This window comes from Crinia signifera, chromosome 2 (genome assembly GCF_055691185.1).
Source record: "Crinia signifera chromosome 2, ASM5569118v1, whole genome shotgun sequence".
Classification (NCBI taxonomy): domain Eukaryota; kingdom Metazoa; phylum Chordata; class Amphibia; order Anura; family Myobatrachidae; genus Crinia; species Crinia signifera.
Window position 1 is genome coordinate 253,599,076 of NC_139218.1, and position 24,210 is coordinate 253,623,285.

General features: G+C 42.9%; 1 protein-coding gene across 3 annotated transcripts in view; it reads right to left on the minus strand.

The window, feature by feature from the left end:
* The window catches only part of FRMPD4 (FERM and PDZ domain containing 4), a 395,081-nt gene that overhangs the window by 138,560 nt on the left and 232,311 nt on the right, over positions 1-24,210 (minus strand). The window lies entirely within an intron of this gene.

The following is a 24,210-nucleotide window of genomic DNA, read 5'->3' on the forward strand; positions in this document are numbered from 1 at the left end:
GAGCACCCCTACCCCGCCGCCCCGCCGAGCACCCCTACCCCGCCGCCCATGCAAACCCCCCTCAATCCCCCACAGACAGTTTCAGAGAACTGTGTGCTATATGGGGGCGGCCATTTTGTGGTGGTCCTCAGCAGAAGAACGGAGCCGCCGGGACCAGCGCGATAGGTAAGTCTGCGGGGGATTGAGGGGGGGTTTAACTATAGCACTGCAGCCCCCGGCGCCCCCACATGCACAGCGCCCCCCCACGGTGGCGGGGGCTGCGGTGCTATAGTTACGCCCCTGATGTATTGCCACATACACACTGTCCACATGGTTCCCAAACATTAAGCAGTCTTATGTTTTAATATTACAATTACAGTAATTTTTACAAATAAGCAATGCACACACACACACCTTACTCATAGCACAAATTATGTCAATATATCTTTTAATTTGCTTTCTTATAAAACAATATACTTTCAGGGCTCCACTGCTACCTACAGTATGATTAATACACAGAACAGAGTATATTACAGATAGGCAGATCAAATAAGAATTAAGGTGCGTACCAGTGGTGCAAGTAGAAAAAACGTCTTAGTGGTACTGTGCTGCGCGCCGAAGGTGTGCGGCAAAAATGGGCGTGGTCAGGGGGCGTGGTCATATGACACAAGGGGAGTGGCTACATGACAAAACTTTATGCCCCCAGTGCCAGATATGCCCCCCACAGTGCTATGTATGCCCCCAGTGCCACACATATGCCCCACAGTGCCAGATATGCCCCCACAGTGCTAGTTATGCCCCCAATGCCAGATATGCCCCCAGTGCCACACATACGCACCCTACGTCCGCAGAAACACAACATCGGTCCTGCCGTCAGTAGTAGCGTAACTTATGCATAACACCCAAAACATTTGCCAACAGGCATAGGCGCCGATTCTGTGGGTGCTCAAGGGCCCTAGCACCCACAAAAAATTATGAGCACCCACGGGCCCATAACCACCCAAGTCCCACTGCCAGGCTGCACCTGTACCACCAAACCTGCTGCCTGGGATACGCGAGGCAGTGTGCCAGGAGAAGTGTGTTGTAAGCAGGCCCCTTTCCTAAAACCGTGACCCAGCAACTGGCACATGTGCACTTGCGCATACAAGACGATGCCTGGCACCATTAGCAGTGTCACAAAGTTGCTGCTCTGGTGAGTAATAACTGCTGGGCAGAGAGCAGTGTGTGTGTGTGTGCTGCCTAACGTGTGTTCTTTTTCTATACACACTGCCCTTTTTGTGTAGTATGTGTGCTTACAGTGGGCGGTATTAGTCACTATTATGTGTTGTGTGTATACAGTGTGCAGTATTAGCTATTGCTTATTGTGTGTAAATTGTGATTCACTGTTCATCTCAGCATATTGCAGGCCCAAATGACATGCCCCTTTTCATGAGGCCACACCTCCTTGAGCACCCTCTAGCAAAAACATAAATCGGCACCCCTGCCAACAGTTGTATCGCTGCATATACGTAAAGCCCTCAACAGTTTCTGACAGTAGTAGCGCAACTTACACGTAACACCCACACCAGCTGCCGACAGTAGTATCAATGCTTATACATAACGCCCACACCACTTGCCGACAGCAGTAGCGCAATTTATACGTAAACCCCACACCAGTTGCCGACAGTAGTAGCGCTGCTTATACGTAACCCCCACACCAGCTGCCGACAGGAGTAGTGCTGCTTATGCGTAACGCCCACACCAATTGCCGACAGGAGTAGCGCTGCTTATGCGTAACACCCACACCAGTTGCCGACAGGAGTAGTGCTGCTTATACATAACACCCACACCACTTGCCAACAGCAGTAGCGCAATTTATACGTAACCCCCACACCAGTTGCCGACAGCAGTAGCGCAATTTATACGTAACCCCCACACCAGCTGCCGACAGGAGTAGCGCTGCTTATGCGTAACACCCACACCAATTGCCGACAGGAGTAGCGCTGCTTATGCGTAACACCCACACCAGTTGCTGACAGGAGTAGCGCTGCTTATATATAACGCCCACACCAGTTGCTGACGGTAGTAGCGTGGCTGCCTGTACATATGCCGACACCAGTTGCTGACAGTAGTAGTGCTTCCTGTATATATGCCCACACCATTTGCCGTCACTAGTAGTACTGCCTGTACATATGCCCACACCAGTTGCTGGCGGTAGTAGTGCTGCCTGTACATATGCCGACACCAGTTGCTGACACCAGTAGCTGACAGTAGTAGAGCTTCCTGTAAATGCCGACACCAGTTGCCATCACTAGTAGTGCTGCCTGTACATATGCCCACACCAGTTGCTGGCAGTAGTAGCGCTGCCTGTACATATGCCGACACCAAGTTGCTGACACCAGTAGCTGACAGTAGTAGAGCTTACTGTACATATGCTGACACCAGTTGCATTACAATCACATGTTACTCACCTAGTTCAGGTGAGAGGCAGCTCATTCTCTCCTGACCTGTTGCTTTTTCCATCATCAGTCAGCTCCCTTATAGCCCCGTTAGCTCCGCCCCCTCAGACCGTAGCCCCGCCCCTTTTCGGTCCCGGCCGCGGCTCCCCTCATAGTCTTGACTAGGGGGTGGGAGGGGTGAGTGCGCTGCTCGGGAGGGGGGGGTGAGTGCGCTGCTCGGGAGGGGGGGGGGTGAGTGCGCTGCTCGGGAGGGGGGGGGTGAGTGCGCTGCTCGGGAGGGGGGGGTGAGTGCGCTGCTCTGGAGGGGGGGTGAGTGCGCTGCTCGGGAGGGGGGGGGTGAGTGCGCTGCTCTGGAGGGGGGTTGAGTGCGCTGCTCGGGAGGGGGGATGGTGCGCTGCTCGGAATGGAAGGGGGGATGGTGCACTGCTCGGGGCGGAGGGTGACTGCGCTACTCGGGGCGGAGTTGGGGGGGTGCATTGCTTGTGCGGGAGGGGGGAGTGCGCTGCTCGGGGACTATTCTGCAGGTACTCCTGGCACGTGTCCCTTGGTGCACGCCTCCCCAGGGCCGGTCTACAGTACAATATGGAGAGGAGGAGGCGGGGCAGCAGTGCGATAGGAGGGCAGTGGGCAGGAGGAGGCTGAGCCGCAACCAGCAGCGGCGAATAGTTGCTTATGAATAATACATGGAGAAGGGACGGCCCGGCCGGGGAATGACTCGGGGAGAGGCTGTGGCTGGGGCGGCGGAGGCCCCGCCCCCCGCCACTTAGATATGCGCGCATGCGCATTAGACACTTTCCAGGGCATTTGTTATGGCGGTACGGGGTACCGGCACAATATGTTTTACCGGTACGCCATACCACCCCGTACCGCCATACTTACAGCCCTGGTGCGTACACATGTACAGATTTTTTGTCTGATCTATCTGGTGGGAACAAAAACCTGGAAATATATTGGAGCAACTGACAATCAAAAAAATGTTCCCAGACACTTGAAAACAGACAGTGATCAGTCAGACAAATTGTTTAATCGTTCTGATATAACAAATGTATCAAAGCATATTTTTTTTTCTGTTTTCCTGCATTTGGGTGGACATTTTTATTATCATTTGCTCCCATACATTTCCAGGTTTTTGTTCCCACCAGATAGATCAAACAGAAAATCTGTACGTGTGTACGCACCTTTGGACAGAACTCCAAGTCAATCACACTTCTGTGAAATCAAACTGTCCACTTAGGAGGCAACACTGATTGACAATCAATTTTGCATGCTGTTGTGCAAATGGATAGACAACAGGTGGAAATTATAGGCAATTAGCAAGACACCCCTAATAAAGGAGTTGTTCTGCAGGTGGTGACCACAGACCAGTTCTCAGCTCCTATGCTTTCTGGCTGATGTTTTGGTCACTTTTGAAAGCTGCCGGTGCTTTCACTCTAGTGGTAGCATGAGACGGAGTCTACAACCCACACAAGTGGCTCAGGTAGTGCAGCTCATCCAGGATGGCACATCAATGCAAGCGGTGCCAAGAAGGTTTGCTGTGTCTGTCAGCGTAGTGTCCAGAGCATGGAGGCGCTACCAAAAGAAAGGCCAGTACATCAGGAGACATGGAGGAGGCCCGTAGGAGAGCAACAACCCAGCAGCAGGACCGCTACCTCCGCCTTGTACAAGGAGGAGCCCTGCAAAATGACCTCCAGCAGCAAAAATGTGCATGTGTCTACACAAATGGTCAGAAACAAACTCCATGAGGGTGGTATGAGGGCCCGACGTCCACAGATGGGGAATGTGCTTACAGCCACACAGTGAAGCACGTTTAACATTTGCCAGAGAACACCAAGATTGACAAATTCACCACTGGCGCCCTGTGCTCTTCACAGTTGAAAGCAGGTTCACACTGAGCACATGACAAATGTGACAGAGGCCCTTATTCTGATCGGTGCGGCCGGATCCGAATATGCGGCCAGCACCGTGCGTCCTAAACCCCGCCTTCCATACGGATCGCCAACTCCGTCCGTACGCGGTAAGAAGCTGTCCGAACGGACTGCACGTGTATTTCTCATGAATACACCCCCTCCATCTCAGGGAACCTCCCCCATCATTCGATGGTCGCAGAACATCGAATGCAGGGCCGAGTGGTCCGCCAGCTCCCGCAACCTCAGACCACACGGGCATTTCTCCGTGCAAAAGCAGGGATCTGGGCGGGCAGCTGATATCCGGCAATGTCATATGTCCGCCCCCTACACGTGCGTCACGGCCGCATTACCATACGTACGCCCAGCGTTTTCATGGGAACGCCCATGAAACGCGGGGTGTAAACATATGGTAATGTGCCCAAACAGCCCTTCACACCCCTCTCCACCCCCTGTTCATAGTGTACACATTTCATGCGGAATGTTGCCGTGCGTCCGGCTCGCACATGCGCAGAGACGCCTCTGCACATGCGCACACACAAAACATCGGCGGCACGAACACACGCGGATATTACCGCACCAACCAGAATAAGGGCCCTAGTCTGGAGATGCCAAGGAGAACGTTCTGCTGCCTGCAACATCCTCCAGCATAACCAGTTTGGCAGTGAGTCAGTAATGGTGTGGGCTGGCATTTCTTTGGGGGGCCGCACAGCCCTCCGTGTATTCACCAGAGGCACTGTAGCCTGACTGCCATTAGGTACTGAGATGAGATCCTAAGATCCCTTTTGAGACCATATTCTGGGCCTGGGATCCTTCTAATGCAAGACGATGTTAGACCTCATGAAGCTGGAGTGTGTCAGCAGTTCCTGCAAGATAAAGGCATTGATGCTATGGACTGGCCTGCCCGTTCCCCAGACCTGAATCCAATTGAGCATATCTGGGACATCATGTCTCGCTCCATCCAACAACGCCACGTTGCACCAGACTGTCCAGGAGTTGGCGGATGCTTTAGTCCGGGTCGGAGAGGAGATCTCTCAGGAGACCATCTGCCACCTCATCAAGAGCATGCCCAGGCGTTGTAGGGAGGTCATACAGGCACGTGGAGGCCAGACACTACTGAGCCTCATTTTGACTTGTTTTCAGGACATTTCATCAAAGTTGGATCTTGGCGCCTGTAGTGTGTTTTTTAATTTTGAGTGTGACTCCAAATCCAGACCTCCATGGGTTAATAAATTTGATTTCCATTGATAATTTTTGTGTGATTTGGTTGTCAGCACATTCAACTATGTAAAGAACAAAGTATTTAATAAGAATATTTCATTCATTCAGATCTAGGATGTGTTATGTTAGTGTTCCCTTTATTTTTTTGAGCAGTGTATTTAGCTACTGTATACTCAGGGCCGGATCTACCATTAGGCAGGTTTAGGCAGCTGCCTAGGGTGCTGGAATCTTGGGGGCGCCATTAAGTCTGCCTATTAAAAAAAGAAATCAAGGATGTCTATGAGGATCCTTGTATTTAATACAGGTGGTTGCATACTTCCCTACTGCCATTCTGGAATGTTAGGCAGGTAGTCATTAAGGAGTTAGAAAGTGGGTATTGGTGGCAGTATGAGGGGGGCAGTAGGTCGAAGTTTTGCCTAGGGTGCTGAGAAGCCTTACACCGGCCCTGTGTATACTGTAGAGGTATATGGTGATTAGAGAAATGAAGATTAAAATGGAGAGTGCAATGAATGACAATACTGGCTTCTGTGATCAGTCCTCTCTGCTGTAGCTGATCTGTGCACCTGCAGAGATCAGCCAAATAGTGTTCAAGGATGAATTATACACACTAAACAATACATACCTCTCAACATGACCATCTCCAGGAGGGACACATTGCTCTGCTCCTGCACTTTCCTCCTAATGTATGATTGCCATCACCTGTGGTAGAACACTTTTCTTATCAATTAACCTGTTCAACGCAGATGAAGGTAATCATGCATTAAGCAGAAAGTCCAGAGCAGAGCATCATATCACTGTTATCCATACTCAATCTCTTTGATAAGAATTGAAGTGTTATCACCACTTATGAACTTCTGTCCGGTCACTGTGGCTGTAGGCAGATGGCAAGCAGTAGGGCAAATGTATTAACCCTGGTGAAAAGATAGTAGAAGGATATAACGTACCAGCCAATCAATTCCTAATTATCATTCTTCAAACATAGCTGTTTGGCTAGTGCGTTATTACCTTCTACTTTATCTCCACTTTATCTCTTCACTAGACTTAATACATCTTCCCCAATGTCCAGTCATTGGTCTCTGTTGAAATATGGCCAGATGAGGAAACCGTTGCTATACCAAATGTCATTACAATTGACATTCATTCATCTCAGATAAATATTCACCATATCTTCTCCCGGTCCGGTCCCTGGCCATTACTGCCCGGCCTCCATGCCATCCTGCATTTGGTCTGGCCCCTAGCTGCTTTGTCTGGTGCTTTTACAGCAATACCCAGCAAAGGTTACCCTATCCTGTCTGCAGTGTCAAACCTGCTCATCACGCTGCCACCAAGTACACGCATCTGGCCATACTTCAACAGGGACCAAGGACCAAACACTGCATGCTATTTGTCTACAGCCACAGTAACCAGACAGAGATCCACACATTACATGGCTGACATCCTTGTATAAGGCCAACTGTCCACTCTTCATATGGACAAAGTTCAATTCTTATTGAGGGTAAGCAGAGTGCTTCACTCACTATACTTTGGATCAGTCAGTAGCCCATTCTTTGGACATTTAGGGGTTAATTCTGGTTCATTACTTTGCATGCGAATTCACATGCAGGAACAATGTTTTTGATGTGCGCATGTGCCGGATGCATGCACTCAAGACTGCGGGCGGGGGGCATGAGGCGGCAGCCCAGGGAATTTGCCCATGGGGACAATTAGCATTTCATGAGGGTTTCCAGGAAAACACTGCATTCCCATTGACATCGCACAGTGACGAGGGTGTGGTGGGCGGGTGGCTGACATCACCGGATGTCAGCTGCCCGCCCAGTTCCTGTGAACAGGTAAGATGTCCAAAAAAGTCCAAATACACCCTCCAGGAAAGTCCTGTACTCCCAGAGCTTTCAGCCTCCACTGAGGCCTTTTTCAGTGTTGACGTGCCTCAGTGGAGGCTGAAAGCACTTGGAGTACAGGACTTTCCTGGAGGGTGTATTTGGACCTCTTGCCTGTTTATTCCAGATGTTTGACGGTAAATCCTGGGATCTCCGTTACACTATGTGAATTTTAAAGACTGGAATTCTTTCCAAGTTCTCCACCACCTATGGTAATTAGCCATTCTTCCATTTGCACCTCTTCAGTTTTATTATCTATTATTCAATCTGTCTGTGTGTGTTTTAATAAATGGTGTTACACTAGATACAATATCATCAACACTGTCTGTCACTGCCTTTGAGGTCGGTTGTTATCAGATCAAATGGGGGGACCCCTGTCTGATTCTGAATTTTATGCATAGAGGAACGCCCTTTTAATAGGAGGGACGTACGGTATTTATCATACTCTATATACATCCATTCTCTATTTATTCACATTGAAACTGAAATCTAAATTGCAGTGTTAAAATAATGCAGCCAGTATTTACCCTGCACAAATAAATACAAACTAACTCAGACAAATCGAACTCTCTCTATATATGTTACATCTGCCCCACCTGCACTGCACATGGTTTTGCCCATTTTGAGAACAAATTTGTGCTGTGATGAGATCTGAATAGGGGCCATAGTATAAAGAGCAATAATTTAATTTTACTTCTTGCATTTAGTCAGATTACTAAATGCACTAGTCTGCTTTCAGTAGATTATTTATTTCTAGTATGTTATTGGTTGCTATAGGTTACAGCACACCACTCTTTGCATCATGTTGTTAAGTTAGCCTTTATTTATTTATGGATCCTGTGTAGGTCCCAGTCTACAATTGCTATTGATTTATCCTAGGAAATCAAAATCATACTGTATCTTGTGTACTGTGAACCCAGAATGGGAAAAATGTTTGTTTATTATGAAGCTAGCTGTGTGAAAATATACCTTCCAAGAAGATAACCTTTCATATAGCCTTTAGATTGTATTCATGGTTATGTGAAACACCTGTCGGCTGGAAAATACTATATTATCCTGGTCCTTGAAGAAGAAAAACTGAATTTCCTTATTTGTAGCATCTGTCCTATTCATGTGTAATAGCAGTTCTCAGAATTCTACATAGATGGGAAAATGTATCATTTTTCAACAATATCTTTTTTGTTGGTAACTTCTTTAGTTAAAGTAAAACACATTGTAATATCCAATTCCAGTGACAATAACAAAAAAACATTTTGAACATATATACAGTTCATGCACATATTTGCTATATGATGTAGGTAGGTCGAGGCTCATGGGAGGAGTAGGTGTGGTCATCATCTTCTCATGACTGTTATTTTTCACTGAATGAATAGGATATATTGGAAAATCCAATTCATAGGGCTTTTAGCATGCTTGCAATAAACTTGTTTTGAAAATCTGCACACTTTGAGGGGTACTCAATGCAGCCGGCAAGGGGGTTTGTATGGCAAGGATGGCTTTTTCTTGCCAAAAATAAGCAATCCTCTTCCGTCAAACCCCCTTGCCATATTCAATGTAAGAGACAAATCTTTGTCGTGAGAGGACGGTGAGGATTTCCTTATCATTTGCCAGCTTCATAAGATTCATACAGTATTCCTCAACATTTTTCGCAGATATGTTGCACATCTCTCGCAGCTACGTTGGTGTCACAGATCTGCTTATTCAAGCTTACCTGACTTGTGATTCTGCTCTGTGTCCCAGTCTGACTGAGTTTATGCTGCCAGTCAGTCTGTGCATTGCTGGCTCATTGATTGTGCACCTGTTGGAAATCCAGACAGAAGCTGGAATCACCTGTAACCCTTTGTTCTCCTGTTCCCTGTGGCTCACCTGTCTAGTTCAGACTGAAGTCTTCTGGATTCATGCCTCAGATGGGAGATTACCCTCTGTCATTTCCCAAATCAATACAAGGCAGGGGGGTCAAATATCTTGCTCACAGATGCAGAACCGCCTTCAGTACCTTGTCTTCCTGCTGCATGTTCCAGATACTCTTCACTGTTCAAGCTTGCTTCCTGGAGTCCCTGTGTGAGTCTTCAGCATTCAGCTCCCAGAGGCTCTGCTTGTCCGTCTGATCCAGCATTCCCAGTCCGGTCCGCAAATAGTCCTATTCCTGCTCTGGTTCCTATTCCTCTAGTTCCTGTGTTTATCCTCAGTATTCTTCAGTTACCCGTTTTATGCCAAGTGGGCCTGAGTTGCCGTTTTCTTCAGTTATCAGTTATATGCCAAGTCAGCCACTTCAGTTCTGTTATCTCCGTAACCTGTTCCTGTGTCAATGCCAAGTCGGCCATTTCAGTTCTGTTACCCTGTCACCTGTTCCTGTGTCTACGTCAAGTCAGCCCTTTGTGTTCCTGTTTCAAGTTCCAAAGTTATTTGCCAAGTCGGCTATTTCAGTTCTCCATTACACTACCTCCAGTTCCTGTGTCTCGACCTACCTCCAATCACAGTCAGTCTCAGGCCACCAGTGAGTGCTTCTGACGAGAAGCCGCAACCTGCTGTCCGGACACAGCGAAGTCCAAACTCCCTTGCAGGGGTCCCTGGCGAAGACCGCCGGGCAGTTAGACTCCGCGCCCTCACCAAGGAGTTCCGTTAAAACTCACAGTCGGACATATATGTGTAGGTCCTACATTCTACCTGTCAAGCTTTAAGAGCCCTTAGTGCCGCCTGTACATCGCCCGCTGTGACAGTTTGCACCAGCCACCAGACCACCAAGGTCACGACTGAGTGTACAAACTCCTACTCGTGACAGTTGGCATTCAAAGGGCAGCACTAAAAAGGGGTTGGAGTATTAAAACAAGGACAACTGCAGTCCAGTGATCACTATGTGGAGCCTAAAGTCCTTAAGACCCTTGTCCATTATGCAAAATATGTATAAATAAAATAAAGCACATACAGTACATACATTTATTTTAAGGTGTAACATAGTGAAACAATTTACACTACGTAATTTAAAATAATAAAATAATATGTTTTTTTGTTTCTGCTCTTGGTCTAGTGTAATTCAATTGCAAATATATATTTCATGTTTGTAATCCCATTGGAGAAAATACAGATAAAGGTGAAACAATTGCCCATTATGAGTGCAAACCTCTGCCTGCAAACTGGGGTTGTCCATTTAGTTGCTCAGCCAATCACAAGCATTGTCACATACTGCCCTTTTGTGATTGGCTAGTGACCAATTTGTACTGCGCTGCAGCCCCACCTTTGTAGCTGCCAATGCCAGTGACCTAGAGAAAGTCCCAATAGATTTGTATAATAATTATTCAAGGGACAGCTTTGTCACCTTTAATGTTTTTATAACCATTCTTTTTTTCATATTAATATAGTAAAGAATTTGTTTTGGTAAAAATAAGCATTCAATCACATTTTATTTTAAAATATTTATCTGATTTATTGTGTGCTGAAAACCAGTGACTGGAAAGACATTGTAGTGTTTCAACACGCATTAGCATGATCTTCTTTTTAATGGCTGCCAATACATGTTTGTATTTCCAAAGGGCTAACAGTAGTTAATAGATAATACAAAAGCAGTTATTCACACGAAATGTTCCTGATTGAGAAACCTTGCACGTTTTGGTACCCTCTGGTGAGCAGGCACTTATTAGTAATTGAGAACAATAGGTGGGTACAAAAATCTGCATGAGGGAAATATTCCATTGTCATGCTGTACTTAGAAGAAGATGGATATCACTCACTCATATTCTGAGAAAATGAATAATTAGACAAATGTCAGTCAGATCATTTTTTAACTTTACAGTTGCAGGATTCAAATGGTCTACTGACAAAGTGATTTCTGGGTTATGCTGAATTGTTATACTGTGCTCCGTAAATAAGACTACATTGCAGTGTTTTGTCCATGTATATTACGCTGTCTAGCAGCTCTATTTGGCATCATAAACATTTTAAAACTGACATTGTAAATGTGAAATATGAATCAAATAAATGCAGACTTACAAACCTGAGTCCAGTAAATCCTGTAAGAAATGCTCCCATATCCTAACCTCCTCTACAATAGGTCATACTTGCCTACTTTTGAAAACTAGTTTCAGGGAGATTATAGTTGGTAGTAGAATTTTGCACAGCGCTCCATTGAGGGGGCGTGTCATGCTCCACCTAAAGGGCGTGTCTAGTTCCATATATGGCGAGATTGTGAACGTGTGTACTGCTACATCTGAGATGAATCTTTTAAAATGATTTATATCCAAATGTAGGTGAGCCCCAAAGCAGCAAGAAATACTATACTTGGTAAAGAAAAGTCACTGCTACGTGTCAGGGATTGTTCATCTATTATGTTTTCCACTTGGTTCCATATAAATGTCCACAATAAATGTATGTAGCCGGAGGGATCATTGTGTTTTATCACCAATGCTGGGAAATAGGGATAATGATTCAATGGAAATGTATCTCTCTCTCATTCCTTTTTTCCCCAAAAATGTTAACAGTGTAACATGGGCTAGGTGAAAAGAGGGAGATTGCTAGACTAATGAGGGAGAGAGGGAGATTACTGTTATTTCAGAGAGTCTCCTGCAGAATGCAGGAGGGTAGGCAACTATGCTATACAGTAGGTATAACTATAAACTGTCTCTCTCCTCCTGAATATATTGTCTACTACTTGCTGAAATAATGGAACATAACATAAATAGAAAGTAGCACTGTAAAATCAATGTATTAAATAGAAAAATAATAACAACATGTAATTGTGATTCCATAAAATAAACATTCCTTTGCAAATATTTGGAATTCTGTATATCAATATTTAGAGCCCCCTAAAACACATGCAATATAGTCCAGGAAATAGGGGCCTGATTCAGTGATGTTCGCTATTCTGATATTTACGCGGTTGGGCTATTCCGATATCACTGTGCATGGGTCTGAGTTGCACAGTGCATGCATCACTTTGTGTTTGCGATTTGGGTGGCAACAGGGGGATTATAAGAAAAACGCAGGAACGTTGTAACCATTAGAAAGAAGTGTTAGATCCAGCGACAGCATCCTTGTACTGTATGCCATTTCACTGGCATTCGTGCGACATTGGCCATTCTGAGTATCCATAGGGTTATTCAGAAGACTGATAACAACCTCAATAAGAAGAGACAGAGTCAATTAAATATGCATCAGTTAAAGCATTAAAATACATCAGAGGGTTTTATATACAGTCTATATAAATTGACGCTGATATAAATCTGCAGTTTAAAAAAAATCATTTAAAAAGCCTGCTAATGTTTTTCTTTATTTTATTTTTTTCTTTATTTTCATCTTGCAAATAACATGTTTGCCATTTTATACTGTTGTGGACAAACTGGAGTAATTGAGCAAATAAAATATGATACCGGTGAGAAATATTTGTACAAGGTATTTTTGACTATGGGACTTTAAGATTTGTTTGGAGATTTTCAACCTGCAGTAAGTTACTGCATCCATACTTATCCAGATGACACATAACGCTTTTTGTGATACACAAAGTATTTTAAAAAATATAAACAGAATCTTAATCTAATTTACCTATAGGTTTAAAATATAGTTTAGAAAGAATCACAATGGTATAATTTGAACTTATTTTAAAGGCCCATGCACACTGGGCGACATTGAGCCGAAAGCAGCTCAGTTTCATTGATTGAGCTGCTTTCAACTCAAAAGCCAGAAGCAGCAGAAGTAGCTTTTTTATCTTCACCTTTTTTGGCGAGTGCCTTCTTCAGTGTAATACTGGAACTTGACAATATTATTGGAATTTTGACTGCCTTAAAGGAGCACCCCTATTTAAAGATTGGGACTGGAGTGCGGTTCATATACTTTATATAAATATATATACAGCAACAACATAATATACACACATACACACAGATGGAGCCGTCTTTATCCATACCGCTGCACCCCATTTGCGTCTCGGTGAATGGCGCTGAATAGCCCAGCTCCATCTGTGTGTGACTGGCGGTGCGGATAACTGATTCTGGCACCCTAAAGGAGGGAATCGCAACAAGTTTCAGGTAAGTTTACTTGCTCTACCACTGCCACCCCCCCAAAACTTAACCCTCTTTTCCTGCAGGCCTGACCCTATCCCCCCAACCCATAGCCTTACCCTAAGTTCCCCCACTAGTGCCTAAACCTACCCCCACCCCCCCTCCTGCTGTTTAGCATGCCGGCTGTCAGGATTTCGGCACTGGCATCATAACTGATTTTGGGATTATGACGTCGGTCTCATGGTGGTAGTCGGGATTCCGGCGTAGATATATTTAACACTGGCGTGCTGACCACCAAGATGCACACAGACACAGACCCCCCCTTAGAAATCCTGCATTTGCCCCTGGCCCATCATTGCATTTGCCCCTGGCCCATCATTGCATTTGCCCCTGGCCCATCATTGCTGGCCCCTCTGCTCATCTGCTGGTATTACCAGCAGATAAGCAACGGGATGGACGGCTTTCCATAGCGTCCTGCTATGGAAAATCATCCAACCCCAGGAAAATTGCTCAGAAGTGTGAAAATTGTTTATTGTGTATGCAATGAGCAATTTTCAACTCAATTGTCCTCATCATCATTGTCCATACACGCTGGACAAAATCACCCAGTGTGTATGGACATTAAGATTTTTCCCTTTTTGACCATCCATTTTTGTGGTATCGAGAAATACTGTACAAGCCAGCTAAGGTCTATTCTTTGACATTGTGGAAAAATATCCCAGAATTCCACAAAGATGCCTTATTGAGATTCAGACTAATGCTAGCCAGTGTGCTCCATAATTAGTGAAATGGCCACAACTATTTATTATGCTTCCCCAATTTTCTTTATTTTTCTATCATGAGTACTAGCAAGCGCATGAAATAAGTATCAGATATATTTATATCAAAAAACATACTTATAATAAGAAGTTATACGCAAAGGCATCTCCATTGGGTATGGTCGTAGACTGGAGTTATATAAAATAACAATTTCTTCAGTGCAGTTCATTCTATTTTATATATATTTTATTTTATATACACAAACAGCAAAAGTGCAGAGATTATAAATCACCTTGTTGTAATGCTCTAGTGCAACAAAACACTTAAACTCTGTTTATGCCAAAGGCTCCACTTTATAACAGGTGCTGAACAAAATTGGAAAAAGGGAAAATAGCTATTGCCAATCCTATGTTTGATGTGGCATATACTTATAAGGTAAATATATTTCCTGTTTGAATACTAAAGACTAAAGTGCGGTATAATTATATACATTATTATAATTATACTAAAAACTGAGTACTAATCGTTTTAAAATGTGTTCAGGACTTAGTGAACTCTACCATACACATTTTTCTGCAAATGATAGAGCACTATCAGAAATGAAAACAAGAAATGCAGTGGAAGTCTTTGAATTTGTAAGTTGCAGACTTGGCTTTACTTATATTGTGCGCCTTTAGCCACTGCCCACACATGGCAGGCTGCAGTATTTATCCTGTATAATTCTTACATTTTTGCAGTGTTTCTAAAAGGTGTCTAAAGATGTCCAAGACAGATGAGCTGATCACCCAAGGTCTGTGACTGTACAGTTAGTACTTCAGTTTTGTAGATATGGGCAGAATGCTGAGGCAGCAACTTCATTATTTTATTTCGTTGATGGACTTGGTTAATGTAGCGCGTGGTCTATATAAGCGTGCCAGACAACATTTGGAAACTGGGCTGTGAAGTGTGCTGTGCATGCATGTAGCAGTTTATGAGGCGTTTAAAGGCTTTGGAGCTGGTTTTGAATTGGCCAATGATGCTTCCTTGTGTGCCTCGTTTGCTAGTGTATCGAGTGCTGCTTTGTGCTAATAAAGCTACAAGCCCTTCCCTGATATACAGCCATTTGTTTGCATGTGCATGGCGGCCACTTTGAGCATTTGTAGATGTTAAAATACCGCTTGGAGGGATGATTCTGGATCGGCATGTAAGGCTGGTGTAATATGTGCAATGTTCCTGCTGTACATCCGTGCTATCCATGTGCAATGGCTAAAAGGCCCACTTTTAGTTTTTTCAACTCTGTATTACCAACTGATTAAATTAGATGCAACCATCATTCATACCATTTCATTTTGTAAAAACCCTGTGCTAGGGGAAGACTGTGCATCTGAGTATGGCCTGCATTGCTAGTGATTAAGCATTTGAGCATGCCACCAGTGCAGCAACATGTCTGGGATATTTCTTATAAAATACCCATAAGATAGACCATATTTATGCATCCGACACTTCCCATGACCGCCCAGCACATCTCCTGATACCATGTGTCTCAATCACAACTGCTCCTCTATGCTTACATACATATCATTGAATGTTCAACTTTTTAGCCACTTTGATGCATAACAGTCGAAAAACATTGACCATCAGTGTGAATATTAGTAAGACTGAAATGTATCAGAAGGACAACGTTTTTTCCGCAAAATGGGTGATAGATCCGTGGAACAGTTTCTCACTGTGATAAGGACTCACACAATATATACATTTTTTTAAACCATTGTCAAATAATATTGCAAAAGTTATCCATTAAGTAAATGCTGAAATAGAAAAAATGGATAGCCATAAATATCATGGATGGCAAGTCTGACTGGGCTGGACTGATAGGGATGGGTGACTTGGATTAAAAGCTTGTGTGCTCATTTCACATATTTGTATTTCTGCAGGTTAAGCCAAGTAACATTGGGGCAGATGTATTAAGCTTTAACAAGAGATAAATGCAAAGGTGATAAGGAGAGATAAACGTTCAGCCAATCACCTGTTAACTGCCATGTTACAGGCTGTGTTTGAAAAAAGTCAGTAAGGAGCTGATTGGCTGGACGTGTATCTCTCCTTATCACCATTGCATTTATCTCTTGTTAAGGCTTAATATATCTGCCCCAATGTACCTAACTCATTTCTGGGATACGATTGATTAATGTTGTAGTATTAGAGCAGTTATGTGCAGCAATTTATTTTTCCAAGGGCCTTATTCTACCTTATTTGCATATATATGAATGCGTTTAAATATGTGATTTTTTGTATTACAAAAAAGAAATACAAATACAAGTGTAACTGCATTTTGAAGAATACAGTAATGTTATCACCAGTATGTTAAAATAGGGTGATGTAAACTGGAAATAACAGACTCCAACTTAGATTAGTCTAGATGGGACCGCTGGCTATGAGAGGTTTGCAGGCAAAGTGCTGTACAGTAAATATAGTCACAGTGTACCTAAAAGCAAGCATTTGATGTACTCCTCAAACTATTGAAACACCAAAGTATCTGTTTTGTTTAAGTCTAGTGGACAGGGTACGGATCTAAAGTTATAATGCATTAAAAGTAAAGCATTAAAGGCTGTATCTACCCCTAGGAATAAAACCAGAATGGAACCAATCACACGCATGAAAGAAAAACAAATATATTGCCGAAGACGATTCCTCACTGCATTACTATTTACCTAAAGGTACTGTTATTTCAAGTACTGAGTGCTTGTTGTGTCTGTCTGGATGATTACATTTTATTTACTATTGTGACACAAAAAGTTTAGTAAAGGGAAGTGGTTTACCACATCATGCCCATGGTTATGGTGTACTGGTACACATTGTTACAGAAAGCTGAAAATCGAATTAATACACAAACACAGGAGAAAATGCCAGGTTTTTGAGAGGTGATCTATCTATCTATCTATCTATCTATCTATCTATCTATCTATCTATCTAGATATCTATCTATCTAGAGGTGGCCCTGATCCTGTGGATATTCCCTGTTGTCTTTTCTATGAACTTGGTGACCACCTTACTTTGCTGCTGGACTTGACAGACTCCTTGACAAAGGTCACGGTTAGTGACCGAAACGTTGGAGCATATAGCTCAGGATTATGCTTATTATTTTGGCTGGTTTTTGATTTATCAGATGTTTTTTCCTGATCTTTAGTAATTCAGTGGAGAGTGCTTTTGTCTCACCCCACAGTGAGACCTTTTTGTCTATACATTTTGGTTACAGGCTAAGAACCTGTATTCCATTAAGGCACCCCACCCATTGTCTTTTTGATGCAAGTGCGAGTGCAGGCTTTGTGGATCTGTAGATATCTAGATAGATATCTATACATATATATATATATATATATATATATATATATGTCTAGTGTCCGTGAGTCTCAGAAACACTGCCATTTGCTGGCAGAGAGAACACTACATCTACATCTCTTTCTCACACATGCACAAACAAAGCTTTTTCTTTGAGCGAGCCTGAGGAAAATGCCAATATAGAGGCATTGAAACATCGCTTTATAAATGTTAGGTACCAGGGTCAGTTCCTAACGCTATGCTCGCCGCGGTTCGGGGTGGCGTGGATAGTGGGGGGGGGGAGGGGGGTTGCGTTAAATCTATTTTTGGGACATACAATCATATTATTGTATACCTAATGTCATGGCATTGTACACCCTATAAAATCGCATGCGATCGCATGCGATTTTGCGGGACATGCGATGCGATGCAATATACCTGTAGTGGTGTACATGAAAAAATTGCATTGCATGCCGCTATAATGGCCCATGCGATGCGATTTCTCTACGGTGCCGCACGTAGAAAATCTCAGCACCGTGCTAGGAAACCAGTACCTATATTAAATATAATTTAATTTAAATTCAATGAAACAACATATTTCCAAAATGTAAAGTATTTTTTCCTACAGTGAAAAGGGAATGTTAATAAAGTAATGCTGCATGGTTATATAAACTGTAATGTAACCACAATGGTAATTATTTCAGATGGGTAGCCTTAGATATAACCAGACAATTAGATTAACTCAAATAGTGCTGCTGATAGTCATGATCATTATGGCATATTTATGCACTATCCCTCCAGCACATCTAGATGTTAAACTTCCTAAAAAGTGTATCTGTATATACAGCTTATTGTAGTAATGAGCTAACAACACCCTAATTGTTATTGCCCAACTCCTTTCTGTGTCTCCAGGCATACAGATCCCCAAGCCAATGACACAGAAAATAGAAGTTTGTGGATTGAGAAAAACGCTGCTGCTTTGTAAAAAAATGGCTTCCGACAGCACAGACTTGCCTCCATAGGTAGATGGGTCTGTAGCAGGTGAGTCCCGGCCAGGGCTTAAAGTGGTCATGCAGAGGTGGGGGAACTCATTTCTCTATGTCACCTATTTCCCCCCCTCCCCTCCCCTCATTAGGCAGAGACAGGGCCAGTGGTATGGTTTTTGGCATCCCCCTGCAAACTAGAATGCTTTTCTGTTAGAATTACTGTGCAGGGCCAATGTGGAGGTTAAACTGTTTCACCTCACCATTAGAGGTGCTGGAACTCAGTTCCACCTCGTTCCCCCTCACTTTACCCCCTGGTCCCGGCCAGCATTGCATACAGAACTGCCGATATTTCCACTGTCAGAAATATCGGCAGAGATGAATTATCCCTCCCCCTTTAATGCTAAATAAACTCCTTTATACCTGTATTTACTTTTCTTATGCACAATTGGTTACTGTAATTATTTTAATAAACATGGCAAATTTTATATATTAAGTACAATTAACTGGGAATCGGCACTGATCTGGCCCAAACAGTTTTGGATTGGATGCAAGGGATTTATATATCTGGGAATTTTTGGACCAACATAAGCAGTTACAGTATATACTCTTTACAGAGTTTGTGCTATATCTCTAGTTGGTGGTGCTCCAAAGCGTCATGGATACGTATCAATATTTATTATCTATTTATTGAAACCTGAAATAAATATGTATGAAAAAATATCACTTTTGTCTATGCCGCAGAGCTTTATGTCATAAATCATGTATCGTAGTACAATGAAAATACAAATATCAATGTAAATCAACCTACAGTGACTTATGTCCATAATAATGAATTATATAAAAACTGCACATATTGGTGTTGACACAGTTTCAATATTTTTCAGTTCGTGTAAATGTCATCAAACACCCCATATATCGATGACACAGACAATACAAGGGTGTGACGTTTAAATTATATATAGTATTTTACAAAACCTGATCAATTCATGTTGTTGTCATCAATAACAGCATATATTGGTGATATAAGCAATATAAAGGTGTACCAGAAGTCACTCAAAATACCAAATTACTCATTTGTGTGCTAAAAGTTGTCATAGCAGAAAGTGAAAGCTATCCAGGGATATGGATCGGTTTCAAACTTTGTGGATATGGAGAGAGGGAGCTTTGAATACAGAACTGAAGGTAGGAGCAGATAGGGACTGGGGGAGGGGGGGGAGAGTTTGTGGGCTAAAAACTGTCACAGTTCAAAATTAAAGTAAAAGTAAATTTTGGAAGCTGTCGTTTTGACAGGCTTTCAACTAGTATGCTAATAATACACAAATATGTCAACCAATGTACTTTGCCATGTACAATCTTAGATATGAAAGTATTTTGATAGCCAAAGAGAAATCTAATTTTGTGCTTTATTTGACTGATTTTAACAGACCTTTTGCACCCAGATTAGAAAGGGTGTAAATTACAATACTAATGATGATTGCTGTGGTTGGAAAAACAGTAGGCATAACGACCAAGATGCATACAGACACATGGATACTTGCATGCTGTAGTCAGGCTGATATTCACATTACTAGATTATAGTAAACAGTCAGCCACGGTCAGATGCATCAGCAGCTGCAAATACAACAGACTTATCAGGACCATAATTTACATAAACTATATTCTTTTGGAAACGCTTCAAGTGTCATAACCGGAGTTGAGGTTTTTGTGGGGCCAGCAACCACGTGGGTAGTGCTGCCAGACAGGGTTGGATTAAGGGGGCAACTGTGGATAGCATGTATTTTTTTTATTTAAGCTAAAGGTTTTGTGCATGGGAGTGGGGTAGTGCTGCAGCTTTACCTATCTACCAATGCGACAATGATTAATGGTGCTGAGCATCAGGAGCCAAGGCACACTGACTGCACAAGTGTGCAGTGCATTACTAGGAGTTGACTAAGTCCCATGAGACTGCACAAGAGGTCAGAGTCTGAGAGGCTTGTGCTGAGCTCTGCTTGGTGGAGCTCATCATATGCTTCTCAGGCCCATGGAGGACAGCAGCAGCAGCGGCCTCGTCATAGGAGGGTTTTCAATCAAAGGCAACGCTGAGCCTGTCAGGGCTCCTACACACATGTGGTGCTGGTAACTGGCACTCCTCTGCTGAAGGATGCCCTGGTTCCCTCCTAAAGCTGGACCTAGATACACTTAAAGAAGTGGCACTCAGAGACGTAATACCAAATCCAATAAAGTGAAAAAATAGGCAGCATTTTGGGGCTGCACCCCTTTCTCAAGCCTCTCCAACAAGTGAATAACCACAAAACATACAGTGTATAAATGCCTTAAAACAAACTGTGCTCCTCCTCCTCCCCCTGAGCCGCTTGCCCGGCATGCTGGCAGCGTGTTCCCGCCGCGTCTTACAGACCCGGTGAGAGCGGGTTGAAGACGCGGCGGGAGCATACTGCCAGCAGGGCAGAATTATAATAGCTTGCAATTAATAAACAGCATTTGTATTTCCATTAGACAACGTTTCAAGACCTGTTATGGTCTTTTCATCAGGTCCAATACATAGCGGTTACATGTGCGCAAAAACACACATGTAACCGCTACTGTATGTATTGGTATATTGGACTTGATGAAAAGACCACAATAAACATTGTCTAATGGAAATACAAATTCTGTTTATGCACTAAATACAAGTTGATTTATTCAAAGTCAGTGGAGTGCTGCCTATTAATCTCACCGTCCTCTTCTGGAGTCTCTGTGGGTGTTCTCTCTCTCTGTCTCTCTCTCTCTCTCTCTCTCTCTCTCATATATATATATATATATATATATATATATATATATATATATATATATCTACTGTATATCTATATATATATATATATATATATATATATATATATATGTTTATATTAAACCCACCCCCTGCAGTTACCCATTGAACAAGTTTATACTGCCTTTACTCTGTGTTTTGACAGCGTAATATGTCCCGTGCAGTTTGCAGACAGTAATGACAAGTGAGAGGGCCCCCCCTGTCTAAAGTGACCCGGACCCCCGAACACTTAATCTAGCCCTGCTGCCAGATGGTGTACCACTGAAGGCACCACATCTAGTTACAGTGGTATGCACGGAAATCTTCCATGCTGGCCAGTGTTGGCAGTGACCCCGGAAGATTTCCGGGCATATTACTGAATGGGTTAAAAAAGCAACAAATATGCATTTGTAATAATAATAAATATAGCCAAAAGGTTGGTCTGTATCATTGGCTTCTTCGTGCTTATGACAAAATTTCATTCATTATTCCACACAATTATGGACAAATGATTTTCAGTGGGAAAAGAAAGAAAACAACATTCCCTTCGCTTCTGTTGTTTACCATGAGTCACATAGATAAATTGGCTCAGTACTGCATGTGGAATGAACTTTATGATCTCATCTCTATATTTTGAAGGCTTGATTTAGAAAGACTTTGCAACAGTTAAGGTTTTTAATGGATGGGTTATGCATTGTGGGAGGAATGGAACAGTCTTATGGCAAATGACCTACCCCACAGCACCCTTGCAGACTGTAATAAGTAAACTGAAGCAACGATAAAATATAATCAGGAAAGAAATGGAAATATCTTCATAACAATTTAATTTGAGATTACTTAGCACGCATTAAACCCAGGTTCAGTTAGAACATCAAAGTGTGGGATGTATTCTGCAACCCCTCATCAGGAGAAGTCCCCATTAATTTTATATACAAATCACATTAAAATTTGATAAATACGTTTATTTGAGACAAAAGCATCCATATTAGCAGTCTCTACGGCAACCATTTTCAGTGTCCACTTTATATTACACATATCATAACATTCTTTCTGGACTACAATTAACTCTCATTAAATATAATGATTATTTGTACTATTATCTTGCCTAGTGACAAAACAAACTCAATTTTCCTGTAATCTATAAATATCAGTCCGGTATTCTTGTAGAGATTGTTATTAATGAGCTTATGAAATGAAATGATCTCCAGAAAATGTATATTTGACATGAATCCTGTAGACCCGGGCACTTTAACTTAATGTATTAAAAATGTACTGTACAGTAGATTAGTAAAGAACCACTGCCAGCGGCTACTAGTCCATTTCTCTCTAATGCATTGCTGACCTATTGTCCAGAAATAAATATGTCAACGTCTCTGTGGAATTACATAACCTTCATTCTGCCTCATATATGCATATTTATATAGCTAAAGCTTTTAATGGTTCAAGGTCTAGTAAGAGTTACATTTTGTACATATTACAGAACAATTTATTTAGCTTTAATAAAATGTATCTAACAGTCTGCTAAATGGTATTGCTCTGGAGCAACAGAGCAATAGGAAATCCATTTCACCTCATTTAAAGGGTCATAGAAACTAAGGAGGAAATTTACTAAGATGGGAGTCAGGGCCGTCGACAGGGGGGTGCTGTGGGTACAGCTGTCCCGGGCCCCAGCCTCTGGAAGGGCCTGGGCAGCTCATTTTGCCTACCGCAACCCCCCGGCTGCCTCCTTTTTGCTGCCTGCGCTGCACTCTGTGCACTGAACAAAGCACAAGCTTCTTCAATGCAGGACACCAGTGGCCAACTAAAATACTGCACTGGCTTTTGAGCCAATAAGAGCTTGTATACAGTTAGGCAATCAGAGTGGCTGCCGGTACACAAGCTCTGACTGGCTCACAGGTGGTGTTACTTTTTAATTGGCTGCCGGGATTCTCCATGGAAGAAGCCTGTGCTTCGGGACCTGCAGTTGATGAGGAAGCAGGAATCAGGCGATGAGGGGGAAGGGGGGTGGGGGGCCCAGAGGGGCCTCGACTGGAAATCAGTGCTGGGTCCCAAAATTCCTAGTGGCAGCCCTGATGGGAGTTCTACAGAATTTTACATGGGATGTTGCTATGGGCAACCAATCATAATCTACTTATTTATTTAGCACCTTCTACAAGATATTAGATAGTATATGATTGGTTGCCCATAGCAACATCCCATCTGAAATTGAACTCCCTACTTAGTAAATGTCCCCCTGTATGTCTCTATAACTAGCAACTCTCAAACATTTTGTAACAGCAAACCAATGACATGTCCCTAAAAATGTAATTAATCAATCAATTTGCGGTGCAACAGAATGTAACTTCAATAATATCTCTTTAAATCAATCATCAGTTTCATATGACAAATTCCACAGATGGAATAAATGCAGTGACTTCATTTGAGAAATTAATTGGTGCCAGGAAGAGAATCAATTTGGCATTTATAAAGCAATCAAGAGCTAGGAACTATGGCAACACATAAGGTTTAGAACAATATTCTAATTGTTGTCTTATTAATTATACAGTCAATGGGGGTTATTCTGATTCACACGGAAAGGCACAATCACTCTCTAATGGATAAAACCATATGCACTGCAGGTGGGGCTGATGTAACATGTGCAGAGAGAGTTAGATTTGGGTGTTTTATTGTTTATGTTCAGGGAAAATACTGGCTGCTTTATTTCTACACTGCAATATAGATATCAGTTTGAAGTACACCCCCCACCCAAATCTAACTCTCTCTGCACATGTTACATCAGCCCCACCTGCAGTGCACATGGTTCTGTCCATTAGAGAGCGATTGTGCCTTTCCGAGTGAATCAGAATAACCCCCAATGTATGGTTTTACTTTACTCCAATTGAAATGACTGACACAGTTGTCGTTAATGTTCTTCATACGTTGTTCCTGATAAAACCATTTTCAATTGAAAAACATAAGTTTATTATTGTATTTATTC